Source organism: Mus pahari, chromosome 23 (genome assembly GCF_900095145.1).
Source record: "Mus pahari chromosome 23, PAHARI_EIJ_v1.1, whole genome shotgun sequence".
In the NCBI taxonomy this organism is placed as follows: Eukaryota; Metazoa; Chordata; class Mammalia; order Rodentia; family Muridae; genus Mus; species Mus pahari.
Genome location: NC_034612.1, coordinates 37,896,340 through 37,910,688, shown reverse-complemented (window position 1 = coordinate 37,910,688; position 14,349 = coordinate 37,896,340).

Sequence of the window (14,349 nt, the reverse complement as noted above, 5' to 3'; positions counted from 1 at the left end):
CTGAGGGATGCTGGGAGAACCTGGAGGCCAGGTCTGCTTTGAATATGTAAAATATGCGCCTCCACCCCTCTTCCCAGGGTCTGTAACCAAGCACCGGTATCTGTGATTTCTTAGGCACTGTGATAAGTAATGAGCATCCCTGAACATCCCGGCCTTCTGGATCTTATGTTTTCAGTGTAGGAAGGTTCACAAGTGGGGGTTCAGTTCTATAGGGCACCCCCCTATTACTAAGAGTCATTAAAAAATAAGTAAGGCAGATAGAAGGGAACGGAGGTGAAGGGCAGCGTCCTGGAAAATATCTTTTTTTAACCTGAAACTTGAAGGAATCCAGAAAACAAAGCATGAAGCTGTCTGGGAGCAGAAGGCTCAGGTGGTGGAAATAACAGTGGCAAACTGGGTGACAAGAATGTGCTTGTCCTACTAAGGAAACGGCAAAGATGCTCTCTCTGGTCAGAGCACAGGGACCGAATCACCCTCTCACCCAGGATGCCACAGCAGTGAAGTCAGAGGCCAAGGTCTGCTACTTCTCTTTTAGCTGAACCAGTTTTGCCGGGTTGTTATGGAGACTGGCGGGGGGGTGGGGTGGACATTTAGGATGGTGGAAGAATCTAAGGTCAAGCGACTGATTACAGAGCCACGCAGTGGCCCCATGCAGCTGACTGCAAATCCTTCAGCCCTTCGCTCTTAATGCTTTCCCCACCATCCCGGGCAATTACTGCGGTGGAGACACGTGGGTGAATGAAGGGGCAAAGACAATGATGATGATGTTGGCCCAACTCAGTGTACTTTCAAGCCAAGTGACACCCGCTCAGTGTTTTCTCCCTCGATTGGGGTCAAGTTTACAGAAATGAATGCAATGGGGAAGACTAAGCCAGGAATCTGACCTTGGAAACTGCTTAAGAGAACACCCCTCCCCACCCCCACCCCTCCGGGAGGGAGCCCCGGACAAAAGGCAGCTGGGCCTGACAAGGGAACACCCAGAACCTTTCACGGAAAATTGCAACCCAGTCCTGGAAAAATGCCTGTCAGGATCTGCCTCTTCGAGACACAGATAAAACAAGCCACTTGCTGCTCCCTGTAGGATGAACGTTGGCAGGAGCTTGGGGTCACAGTGAGGACAGCTGTGCCCACCTAAAGGATGAGGTAGGCCTGCAAAACCAAAAGTTCCAGATTCCCAAGCCAGGCACGTACAGAATCCAAAGCCTTCCCCACTCAGGCCCACCTAACATTGACATAGGTCCGTCTGACTGCATGCGGGAAAATGGAAATGGCAGAGCGGCAGCTTGTTGCATGGCTCTGTGTGATTTTCTAAATCAAAAATCCTGTCCGGAGGACTGAAGAGACTGGGGAAGGTGGCTAGCTGCAGCCGTGGCAGATGGCAAGAGCGCCCTGAGAATTCTTCAGAAGGAACGGAGTAGCCTCTCTGTCTCTATCTACTTCCCTCTGGAGAGTCTCTCGGAATGAAATCAAAGCGAACGAAACAGGAAGTGGTCCTTATCCTGTGATCTCACTTTGGTGCCCAAAGGGAGGCCTCTTCCCCGTGGCGATAAGAAAACGTGTCTTCTCAAAGATGTGAGCAGGGTAAGGGAGCCTCTGATGCTCTTGTCAGCAGGATGCCGAGTGCTTGGCCTGGACCCGACCGAATCATAATCTCGGGGAGCTAAAAGCTGACATGAAGGCCCCAAGCCATGAATGAGCCCCGCCCCCCCCCCCCCGCATGAAGGAGAGTGGAGGGGGTGGGCAGGGTGCGGGGAGGGCCAGGCCTTCACAGTATCACACAGAACTTTCACACCGGGACTACATATCCTTCCTGCCTGTGTATCTGCCTTCCGGATTCCCTGCGAAGATGCTGATGCCTTTAACAGGAAAGGATGTGGGAGCGTTGGGGCCCCAGTGCCCATCAGGTTACATCAGGAGCAGTTAGAACCCAAAGAACAAAGCCCAGAAGGGAAACTGACTGACAATATCTGTGTGGGTCTGCTTGATGCTGGAGAAGGAGAAATCCTCTCGCTCTGAGCTTCATGAAACTGTGTGGTGTGTGTGTGTGTGTGTGTGTGTGTGTGTGTGTGTGTGTGTGTGTGTCTATGTTAAGGAACCAATCGGGAAGCCACATCTCATTTCCAAACACCACGGTTTGGTTTTCCCTCCTTTTATTAAAGTGTCTTTCCTTCGGCCCTCAGCCACGAGGAGTTAGGAGCTGAGAGAGGTACCCTGAGCCTGGCTTTAGCCAGACTTAACTTTCTAGTGTGCAGGCATCTTGGGGGCTGTATCAAGTCATCTGTCCTCAAGGGAGGCAGCATCCAAATTGAGGAGCAGGGTAGGATTTTTTTTTTTTTTTTTAAGCTGAGCACAAGAGAAATGATGATAGATAAAATTTCTAACATAAGCTATTTGATTCTAAAAGGTATTCAATTATTAATGACGAGATTAACTTCAACAATGAAGACATTTAATAGTCATATAGGGTAGGAATTTTCAGAGGAGGAAATAGCTTTTTTAAAAAACCAGGAAGACAATTAAATATCATTTCTCACCTCAGGATGGCTACTATTTATTAACTAAAATGACTGTATGTCAGGAGCAAGTGAAGAAGTCCAAATCCTTATGGCTAGGGTTGTGAATGGAAATGACGTCACCAGTCTGGAAACCTATGTGAGGAATCCTCAAAGCATTAAAACTAGACATATCACATGATCTGACATTTCTGCTCTGGGGTAGGGTCTCAAAGAGATGTCTGTATACCATGCTCTCACAGTAGAAGTATTCAGAACATCCCGGAAGTGACAGAGACCCCGTGGATGGATAAACAGATAAGGCAACCATGCGCGCCGCCATCCACGCTCACAGGAAAGGCATTCCAACAACTGCCGCGACTGGATGGACCTTGGGACCATCACGCTAAGTGAACCGGGCAAGGTTTGGAAAAGCAGGTTCGTTATGAGTCCATTTCTGTGAAGTACTGAGAATAGATGGGTTTCAGGAGACAGATCCACAATTGCCTCAGGGCAGAAAGGAGAGGTAGGGAGTCCTCCTCATTTAGAAGGCAAAAGCTTCCATTTGCAAGATAAAAGCAGTTCTGATGGGACTTGAGTTCCACAGATGGGCCAGGAGTTCTATGAGTGGGCTGAGAGTACTACAGTGTGTGTGCACGTGGATTTTGTGTGGTGCTAAGACCAAACCCAGGGCCTCACGTAAGCCAAGCAAATGCTCTCTTAGGGGAACTGGATCTCTAGCTACAAAATGGACATGGGGGGGGGGGAATAGTTACCATGGAAACCAGGGGTACAGCTCAGAGGTAAAAAGCTTATCTGACTTCTGTGGGTTCCTGGATTTCATCCTCAGCGGAGAAAGAGGGAGAGAAAAAGAGCAGAGGGTGGGGAGAAAGAAAGGACAGAAGGAAGGAAATAGTTGGTAATTTTAAAATCATATTGACAGAATCATAATGACAGAAAAAAGAGACAGGGTTAGAGATAGTGTGGCCATGGAGGACAAGCTGAATCTCTTCCTCCTGGCCTGTATCCGTAATGAGAGTAGAGAAAGATGAGAAATTCAAGACATGCCACCTAGGCCAGGCATGGTGGCACATGCCTTTAATCCCAGCACTCAGGAGGCAGAGGCAGGCAGACCTCTGTGAGTTTGAGGCCTGCCTGGTCTTCTATAATAGTGAGGTCCAGGACAGCCAGGACTACAAAAAGAGATTCTGGCTCAACAAAACAAAACAAAACAAAACAAAACAAAAGATATGTCACATGTGGGGGGGGGGTAAATTTGTCTTGAGAATAAATGTCATGGTTGTGTTTGGTGTCTTGGACCACCCAGCAAGAGACACTAAGGTAGCCCCTCTGGCTAGCCTCCGGCACAAGGAGCCAAATAGAGACAGTCTTAGAAGATGAGCATGGCCAGGCGTGGTGGCGCATGCCTTTAATCCCAGCACTTGGGAGGCAGAGGCAGGCGGATTTCTGAGTTCCAGGACAGCCAGGGCTATACAGAGAAACCCTGTCTCGAAAAAAAAACGAACAAAAAAAGAAGAAGAAGAAGAAGAAGAAGAAGAAGAAGAAGAAGAAGAAGAAGAAGAAGAAGAAGAAGAAGAAGAAGAAGAAGAAGAAGAAGAAGAAGAAGAAGAAGAAGAAGAAGAAGAAGAAGAAGAAGAAGATGAGCATGAACCCCATGTTATTTTGGCATCTCCAGTCTTTGCAAGCCTCAGTTTCCTAACCTGCAAAATAAGAGATCAGTAGGATGCCACAGACCTGGGCCTGAAGGTTCTAAAGTCCAGTGCTTTGAGCAACCTCGAGGAAGCCATGGTGAGTGGGACTCACTGCACAGGGACTGGCTGAATTGTGCCGAGTGTCCTGTCCTGCCCTGGATACCAGGACAACTCTAGGCTTAATGATAAGAAGAACTGCAAAATGCCTTTCAAAAAGGTCACTGTGTTCTATATCCCACCAGCAGTGTGTAGGGGTAAGAGATCTCTCCCAGCCTTCCCAGGGCTGGTTACTGTCTGAATTTTTCAAAGTCTTAGTCATGCTAGTGGGTGTCCAATGGAATCTCATTATGGTTTTGATTTGCATTTCCCTGTTGACTAACACTGTGGGATACATTTGTATCTGTTTACTGGCCATTTATCACATCTTCTTTGGAAACTTATCTTTGGTACTACTTGACTGCTTTTGAATACATTTGAATACATTTTATTTGTTATTTTTATCATTTCTTCCTACCTTTTTTTTTTTTTCTTGCCTTGAGTTTATTTGTAAAAACAGCACAGGACACTGGTCATCTGCAAATAGTGTGTGGGTAGGTGTGTCCCAGCAGTCTGTCTGTCTAAACACTGGCAGGAGCCTTTTCTATGGGGCCTTCACAGGGACCTGGGCACCTTTGGGAGCCTGAGCTGGAGCTGAAGCCTGGGCCTTAGCTGGAGCTGTGGCCTCTGCCTTGGTGTGAACCTTGGGCTTTGGTTGGCAGAGCCTATGACCCTTGGCCATGTAGCTTCGAATCTGTTTCCCAAGCTTGGGGTGAGCGATGAAAGCCAGCCGGCTGAGTTTGTGGCTGGGGCCCTCTGGCATCTTTGGCCTGATGGCCTGAGGCTTCACAAGGGCCTTGATGGCCTCTGCGAGGGCACTTACTTTGCATCGTTGGCCTGTATCTTCTTCAGGCCTTTCTTTTTTCTTTTTGGTCTTTTTTTTCAGACAGGGTTTCTCTGTGTAGCCCAGGCTGTTCTGGAACTCACTCTGTAGACCAGGCTGGCCTCGAACTCAGAAATTCGCTTGCTTCTGCCTCCCAAGTGCTGGGATTAAAGACGTGCACCACCATGCCCGGCTTCTTCAGGTCTTTCTTGTGCTTCTTGGCAAAGCTCATGTTCCTCAGGAACTTGGGGTCAAAGATTTGTTTACCCCAAGTCCATAAAGACTCACTATCTTTTTAATTTTTTTTTTAATCTTATTTGATGTGTATGGAAGTTTTACCTGGATTTATGTATATGCATGATATGAATGTAGTGCCCACAGAGGCCAGAAGAGGGCGTCAGATCCCCTGGAACCAGAGTTAAAGATGGCTGTGAGCTGCCACATGGGTGCTGGGAACCAAACCTGGGTCCTCTGCAAGAGCAGCCAACATTTTTAACCACTGAGCCATCTCTACAGCCCCTGAGACTTGTGTTTATGTTTTATTTTGTTTCTCTAAGAGTGTTGAAATTAGCCAGGCAGTGGTGGCAATGCCTTTAATCCCAGCACTTGAGAGGCAGAGGTAGACAGATTTCTGAGTTCAAAGCCAGCCTGGTCTACAGAGTGAGTTCCAGGACAGCCAGGGCTATACAGAGAAACCCTGTCTCAAAAAAAACCAAAACAAACAAACAAACAAAAAAGAGTGTTGAAGTTTGGGCTCTTACATCTAGATACACACACAAGGGGCCCAGATTCATCATTTTGTATGTTAATTTCTGGTTGATATTCAGCATCATCAATTAGGAGAATATCCTTTGGGTATTGAATTGTGTCAGCTTGGACTGAGTTTCCATCTATTATCTTATGTTTTCTTCTCCCACTGTCCTTGATATCTTTAGATATTTTCCTCTTGTATTTTGAGCCCCATAGCTGTGTTTGTGACTAGACTTTCCTTTTTTTTTTTAAAGAATTATTTATTTATTTTATATATATGAGTACACTGTTGCTATCATCAGACACACCAGAAGAGGGCATCAGATCCCATTACAGATGACTGTGAGCTACCATGTGGTTGCTGGGAATTGAACTCACGACTTCTGGAAGAGCAGTCAGTGCTCTTAACTGCTGAGCCATCTCTCCAGCCCCTAGACTTTCCAATCTTTACTATTTTATGTGTATGAGTTTTTTGTCTGAGTGTATGTATGTGCACCATGTGCATGCCTGGTATCCTTGAAGGTCAGAAGGCAGCTTTCAGTCTCCTGGGAGTGGGGTTACAGACTGTTGTGAGCCACCATTTGGTTGCTGAGAATTTAACCAGCGTCTGCTGCAAGAGCAACAGGTTCTTTTAACCACTGAGTCATCTCTTCAGACCCACCTTTCCTATCTCAACACACATGCAGCAGGACACATGTAGACTGAGCCATTCTAATCTTCCTGTACTAAGACAGACCAATCCTGGACATCTCGGTATGATAAATAGTTTGTCTTCCATGCCATTCAGGGCTGAGTCCTTCGAGGAAGAGATGTTCCACACAGACACTGAAGACTCAGGATCTGGTCAACAGGGGAGAGACGAGAGGAGACGAAGTGTAGTGAGTGTCCAGCTGTGTCTGCCACACTCTCTACCCCATGTGTATAAGAACCAGAGAACTCTATTTACACACCGTCGGCTCCCAGCTGCTGTAGGAGCAGTGCCCCCAGTCCCCTTCTGAAAGACCATTTCTCCACCTATGCTAGACTCTGCTGGTGAGGCCTTGAGGGAAGAGGCCTGAAGACAAAGGTCAGAACTGAGTACAGCTCTGTGAGTCTTGAGGCTCAGGGGAAAGAGAGCTGGTTGTCCGGAACAGAGGCTCCTCCCACCCTGAGGATGCTGGCTCCTCCCACCCTGACACTGCATGAGGACATCTTTAGGCAATGAGGATGCTGGCTGCTCCCATCCTGATATCGCATGGGGACATCCTTAGACACTGAGGATGCTGGCTCCTCCCACCCTGACACTGCATGGGGACATCCTTAGACACTGAGGATGCTGGCTCCTCCCACCCTGACACTGCATGGGGACATCTTTAGGCACTGAGGATGCTGGCTCCTCCCACCCTGACATCGCATGGGGACATCCTTAGACACTGAGGATGCTGACTCCTCCCACCCTGACATTGCATGAGGACATCCTTAGACACTGAGGATGCTGGCTTCTCTCACCCTGACACCACATGGGGACATCTTTAGGCACTGAGGATGCTAAGGGTGTAGTTTGGAGTTTGATCCCTGGAGGCAAAGACCATTTCTCCTCTCCAGAAAGAACCTGGAGGTACTGAGCCACACATCCTCTCAACTGTTCTCTTAACCCACCAACTTTAATTATCTCCACTCTACTTTTTCTTTCCAAAAGGTTTATTTATTTTCACTTTATGTATACAGGTGTTTTTTTTCCTGCACATATGTATGTGTGGCACGTGCGTGGAGTACCTGAGGGGGCCAGAAGAGGGCGTCTGATCCTATGAGAGGTCGTATGGGTGCTGGGTAGTTGATCCTGAGTCCTCTGGAAAAGCAGATGGTGCTCTTAACCACAGAGCCATCTCTCCAGCCCCGTTTCTACCAAACCACTTCCAATGTTCTGCCATCTTGCTCTGGAAGCTGTTCTGGAGGAGATGGAGAGACACCAGTTCCCTCCTGAGCCATCTACTGTCTCAGTTCTAGCCCGGTGGCTTTGATTTTTCTTCATGGGGTGCTAATGCTAGTTCCCTTCGGGGAGCCCCTTGCATCTTTTTTTTGTTTTTTGTTTGTTTGTTTGTTTGTTTTGGTTTTGGTTTTTCGAGACAGGGTTTCTCTGTGTAGCCCTGACTGTCCTGGAACTCACTCTGTAGACCAGGTTGGCCTCGAACTCAGAAACCCGCCTGCCTCTGCCTCCCAAGTGCTGGGGTTAAAGGCGTGCGCCACCACACCCGGCTGAGTTGTGTATTTTTTAAAACCCCTTTTGTCAAGTGTCCAGAAGCTTCTCTACCCATCTGTGGTTTTACTTCTTCAGAGCCAGCTAAGAATAAGATGTCTCCATCTTTTTTCTTTTTCTTTTTTTTTTGGGGGGGGGGGAGGGAGAGAGGTTTCGAGACAGGGTTTCCGTGTAGCCCTGGCTGTCCTGGAACCCACCATTGCCCCGCCAGTCTCCATTTTAACTCTATCTCAAGTCATACCCTGCCCCCACCACACACCCTTCCTCCTACGTCAAGACCCCCTTTCTACCAAGGATATTCAAATAATTCCGTAAGCCAGGCTGGGATTGTTACTCCCCTTGCTTCCACCTCACCTCCCCAACCCATCCTGTTATGACCTGTGCAGGTCATCTGTCACGCTACCGCGCCGAAAGCTCTTGCAACATTCGTCTATTCATTCCATTTTACTAATGAACACATTTGTTATTTGTCTCAGTCTGGCAGGCCCAGCCCTGGTTGTCAGTGTGAATCTGTGAGTTCCATCTCCCTTCACAGCCAGGGATAATACTCCTCTATGTTCATCTGGGATCTGGCCTGTGGTCACAGGAAGCATCGGAACTGAAGCCACGCCCTCAGCTCCCACTGGGCACAACCACGCCTCCTGCCCGGGAGCCAGACCAGCCTTGACTAAGATCCTTTATCAGGCCCGGTGTTCAAGCACGCCTTCTCGGGGCCTCTCACTGCAGCAGCCCTCTAGGACAGGAGCGGTCTCCTCATTTTTTTAAGACGAGGCTCGGAGAGGTTAAGTAACTCACCCAAAGACAAATCACGAACTCCGGAGGCTACGCACAAATTCATGGTCGTTTGAGTTCCTCCTTTCCGCTTCACCTCCCAGCTTGTGTGCAGATAGATATTCTCCACACTCACCAAGGATAAAGGGTCTTGAGCTGGAGAGATGGCTCAGCGGTTAAGAGCACTGACTGCTCTTCCAGAGGTCGTGAGTTCAATTCCCAGCAACCACATGGTGGCTCACGACCATCTGTAATGGGATCTGATGCCCTCTTCTGGTGTGTGTGTCTGAAGACAGCTACAGTGTACTCGCATCCATAAAATAAATAAATAAGTGTTTGTTTTTTTTAAAAAAAAAAAAAAAAAAAAGGAAAGAAAAGAAAAGAAAAGAATAAAGGGTCTGGGCCATGTCTCTAAATGTACGTGCCAATCCCAAAGGAAGATAGGGAGCTGACAGCTGAACTCTTGTCTTTTGGGTTACACAGCTTGGTACATATGCCCTCCTGACCATGCTGATTCATTCATATAAGAGAAAACCAGCAAGTTCAACAAAACGTGTTCATGCCTTTTTTTTTTTTTATTAAAAAATTATCTTATTTATCTTGTTTCATGTGTTCAGGCATTTTACCTGAAGGTATGTCTGTGCGCTACATGCATACAGTGCCTGTGGAGACCAGAGGAGGGTGGCAGACACCCTAGGACTGGAGTTACAGATGGTTGTGAGCCACCACGTGGGTGCTGGGAATTGAGCCAGGTCCTTTGGAAGAACAGCCAGTGCCCTTAACTACTGAGCTATCCCTCCAGCATCTATAGTTTTAATTTTTCCACGGTGTGGCTGAACAGTATTTTTATAAAGAAAAAGACATGGGTCTTAAGAGCAAAGCCGAGACTTTCTCCCACGAGAGAAGAAGGGGCAGCTGAAACCCCTCTTAGGCATCCCCAAGCAGCTGGCTTTATGTAGTAGTGCTCTTCTGCAGCGGTTTGTTAGCGGTTGCTAGCCACAAGTATACAGATACGTGGCAAGCATGCAGTGCCTGTGCAGGCCAGAGGAGGGCATCCCACCGGAGTTGTAATGAAAGGTTGCAGGCTTCTTGCACTAGTAACCACACATACAATCGGAAATGAGTGTTGTTTCCCGCTCTGGGACCATTTTTTTATCACCTGCTGAGTCCCCCCCCCCCATCCTCAATTCTCCCAGCACACACAGCAGTGGCTCTCAACCTTCCTATGATCCTCATGTTGTGGTGACCCCCAATCATAAAATTATTGTGTTGCTGCTACACAACTGTAATTTTGCTACTGACATGAATAGTAATATAAATATCTGATGTGCAGGATGTCTGATATGGGGGAAAAAAAACTGAGGGGGTCGCGACCCACAGGTTGAGACCCACTGGTCTCGCGGCTGCTTGGGGGTTGGGTGTAGGCAAAGGGAACCACTATTTTAATTCTTTTAGCTCCCAGATTTTTCACCTTTGCGTTTTTAGCTTTTTTGTTCTGTTTTGTTTTGTTTTGTTTTTTCAAGGCAGGGTTTCTCTGTACAGCCCTGGCTGTCCTGGAACTCACTTTGTAGACCAGGCTGGCCTCGAACTCAGAAATNCACCTGCCTCTGCCTCCCGAGTGCTGGAATTAAAGGCGTGTGCCACCATGCCCGGCTGCGTTTTTAGCTTTTTTTTTTTTTTTTTTTTTTTAAATCTACCTATTATTTTTTTTAAATGATACATGAAACATTTATTCTGCCATTAAATGTTATATCCAACACAAATGGATTTAGGCAGTCTCTTGGTTGTGTGTGTTGGTGGGGAAACAGCAGGAAGTTGCATGGGTTGGATTGTAGAACGTGTGAGAGGGTGGGTGGGTGTGGGGAGGGGGACCTGTGGAACTTGCAAAGTAGCTTTGAGTTCTGGACCTTCAGCTCCACCTGCTTCTTGGAGACAGGTTTTGGCATCGAACTTTAATAGTGGTTCAGAGTTGAGTTGTCGAAGTAACTAGGAAGGGTCTGGAGCTGATGTAGTGTGAGCCACTCGTGTAATTTTACATTTTCTGGGAACCATACTTGAAGGGGAAAAAAAAGATATGAAGCCAATTTGAATGCTATGTTTTTATCTGAAGCAAAATACTGTTTTGAGACATGACCAATTTAGAAAGGAATGAAATATACTGCATTCCTTTTATTTTATAGATATTGTTCATCTATCTATAACTTTATCTCTGAACCAGGAACAGATTTCTGATGCTTTATTATAGGCGACACATTGAGGTTAAGAATTCAACTCTTTTTTTGCTGGTGCCTCTGAGAATCTAGTATTAAACTACCCTCCCAGGCCCCATGACTCAACTATAGGGCAAGACTTGAACTCATCATTCTTTTTATTTCCTTGTATCTGTGCATGTCTTTTGCTTGTGTGCATGCAAGCCACATGTGTGCAGTGCCTATAGAAGCCAGAAGAGGGCGCCAGAGCTGCTGGAACTGAAGTTACAGAGTTGTGAGCCTCCATGGAGGTGCTGGGAATTGAACCTGGGTCTTCTGGAAGAGCATCAAGTGCTCTTAAACCACTGAATTATCTCTCCAGCCCCATACTTGGATTCTTACTCCTTCATTTACTAAGCCATTCCTCTGATCTTTGGTTGCCTGTGTCTAAATAGAAATATATAGAAATAAATAGCTTTCCATGAGGGATGGCTGGTAACTCTTGGGGCCTTGACATCATGCCTGTGCTGTGACCCGGCTGTCATTGCCTTCCTTGCTGCCCTGGGCCATGTCCATTGACTCTTCCCAGCTAGGCATCTGTTTGGTACTTGGAAACACTTTCATCGTGCGGAAATTCTTCCAAATCTTACACTCTTTAGCTCTTACTATATAGAAAACAAATAAAGTGAAATATTTTATCTAAAGTGATTATTAGAAATGTTCTCATTAGAAAAGAAAAAAAATGTTGACAACAAAATTAGAAATCAGCTTATCTGTTGCCAATTCTATGTATCACTAGAAATTCAGATCTTCCATTTGAACAATTTTGCTACAGCTTAAACACTGGCTTAGGTCTAACCGTGTTTTGCATGTAGGTAGTTTAAATTAATTAATTCACTCAATAAATGCCAAAAGAAACCTATGGGTATTAATTAAGAAGAGGGAGTATGCCCCACCGCCCTGGGGCTCTCTTCTGTCCCTTTGTCTCATGGCCATTGCCTGAAGCTGTCCGGATGTGGACAGAGACCCAGAAGAGCCAACCAGGGATGTACCCTCAGGGAGGTGGGCTTCCTGACAGTTTTGCAGAGGGCCCAGAAGGTGACCAACTTAAGCTATCTCTGGGTCCCCCACCCAAGGTCGCCGTCCTCTAGGCAGGTCCACCACCCTCGGAGCTGTGGTGGGGCTGTGTGGGATAGGAAGCACTAGCCTAGACTAGGGTGAGTCTCTGTACCAGAGCGCGGTGAACCAGGGAAGGGCGTCTGCCGGCTGATGGAGAATCGCCCCCACCCCCTCACCCCACCCCCCACAGATGGGTCCCTAGGGAGCTGTGTCCCAGAAGGTGGGCCCTGCCTGGCAAACTTCCAGATCTGAGAGGAGGCTGGGGGCTGTTGTGATGGTAAAGAAGACTCTTTACTGGGGGAGGGGGGCGGGGCATAGTGGGAGGGGCTTCCTGTCACCTCCACGGAAGATGAGATTGCCTCCAGCAGAGGCAGGAAGACTTGTCTGCCTGTGGTGTGCCAGCACAACCCGGGGCCACAGGGATAGGCACAGAGAACAGAGAGGGGAGAAAAATGTGCAGATTATCTGCCTCCCCTCTGCACTGACGGGAATGATGAGGCGGACTTGAGATTTTTGTTTCTTGAGACAAGGTTTCTCTGTGTAGCTCCGGATGTCCTATAGCTCACTCTGTGGACCAGGCTGGCCTTGAACTCACAGGATCCACCTGCCTCTGCCTTCCGAGTGCTGGGATGGATTCAAAGGTGTTAAGCCCCCATGCCCCGCTACACATTTAATTTTTGCTGTTGTTATGAGACTGGGCATCCCTGTATTGTCTTGGCTGGCCTTGAACCCAAACATGTGACCAGGCTGGCTTTGAACTCACGGACTCTCAAGTGCTGGCATCAAGGTGTGCGTTATCATGCTCAGAATGTTTCTATATTTTTCAGAGGAAAGCTTTAGGGAAACTTTCTATAGAATTGCAAGGGTGGGTGCTGATGGGCAGGCTTGCAATACCAGCAGTCAGGAGGCAGAGGCAGGAGGATTTATAGCCTTACCTATATAATAAAAGTAGGTCTCACTATACTATACTGTACTGTACTGTACTATACTAATATAAATAAGACAGAAGTATGTGACTCCCATTAACCAGCTTTGATAATGAACCAATGCTGGTTTATCTATTGATAGCTATTACCCACCAAGGAAATGAGCCAACTGAAGCCAGCTTAAAGGACAAAGACAGGTTTATTGGAGGCTGCTCTCTGGCAAGTTCACTGACCACACGGGAGGATCAGTGAAGTGGCTGGGGAGGGGGAGGGAGAGGGGGAGCGGGAGCCAAAAGGTCTTGAGGGGAAGCCCAGACGCTGGGTTGGAAAGTTCAAGGCAGAGCGCACAGGCCAGCTGTGCCCCATGACAGGTAAGAACTGGGGGGGATGTTGGGAGAACCTGGAGGCCAGGTTCGCTTCGGTGTGTAAAATCGGCACCTCAGCAGCCTGTCCCAGGTCTGAAACCCAACATCTACACCCCCTAACTTTACCTCACACAGTTTGAAAGAAGTCCCATATCGCAAAACTATTTCAAAAATTCAAAAGCATTCATTTCACTCTACAGCTTCAAAAACTCAGAGTTTAGCCGGGCGTGGTGGCGCACGCCTTTAATCCCAGCACTTGGGAGGCAGAGACAGGTGGATTTCTGAGTTCGAGGCCAGCCTGGTCTACAAAGTGAGTTCCAGGACAACCAGGGCTATACAGAGAAACCCTGTCTCGAAAACCAAAAAAAAACAAAAAACAAAAAACAAAACAACTCAGAACTTGAGAGTATCTCCCTCGCTGAATCATCCCCCGCCACACCCTAATTTGGCGCTTTTCTTTCCAAATGAGGCACCAGCTAAGCCCCAGACACCACATTGGACTAAAGGCCTTGATCCGCGGCCCCGCCCCCTTCTCGGCCCCGCCCCCTTCCGTGCGATTTATTTACCTTAGAAGCTCAGTTGTCTGTACTGCACTGGTCGGTCGTTTCCCTGTGACCTTGCTTAACTCATCCCTCTGTCCGGCCGTTTGTAAGCGGGTAGATGGATTCGAAGGCCTGATGGGGTCAGGTTTACATCCGTTTGACGCTTTGGCAGTTGATGTGATCTTCCTCAGGAGTGATGTAGCATCTCCTAGTGTTTTCCCTTCTTATTCTCCCCGCCCCTCTTCTTCTTCTTCTTCTTCTTCTTCTTCTTCTTCTTCTTCTTCTTCTTCTTCTTCTTCTTCTTCTTCTTCTTCTTCTTCTTCTTCTT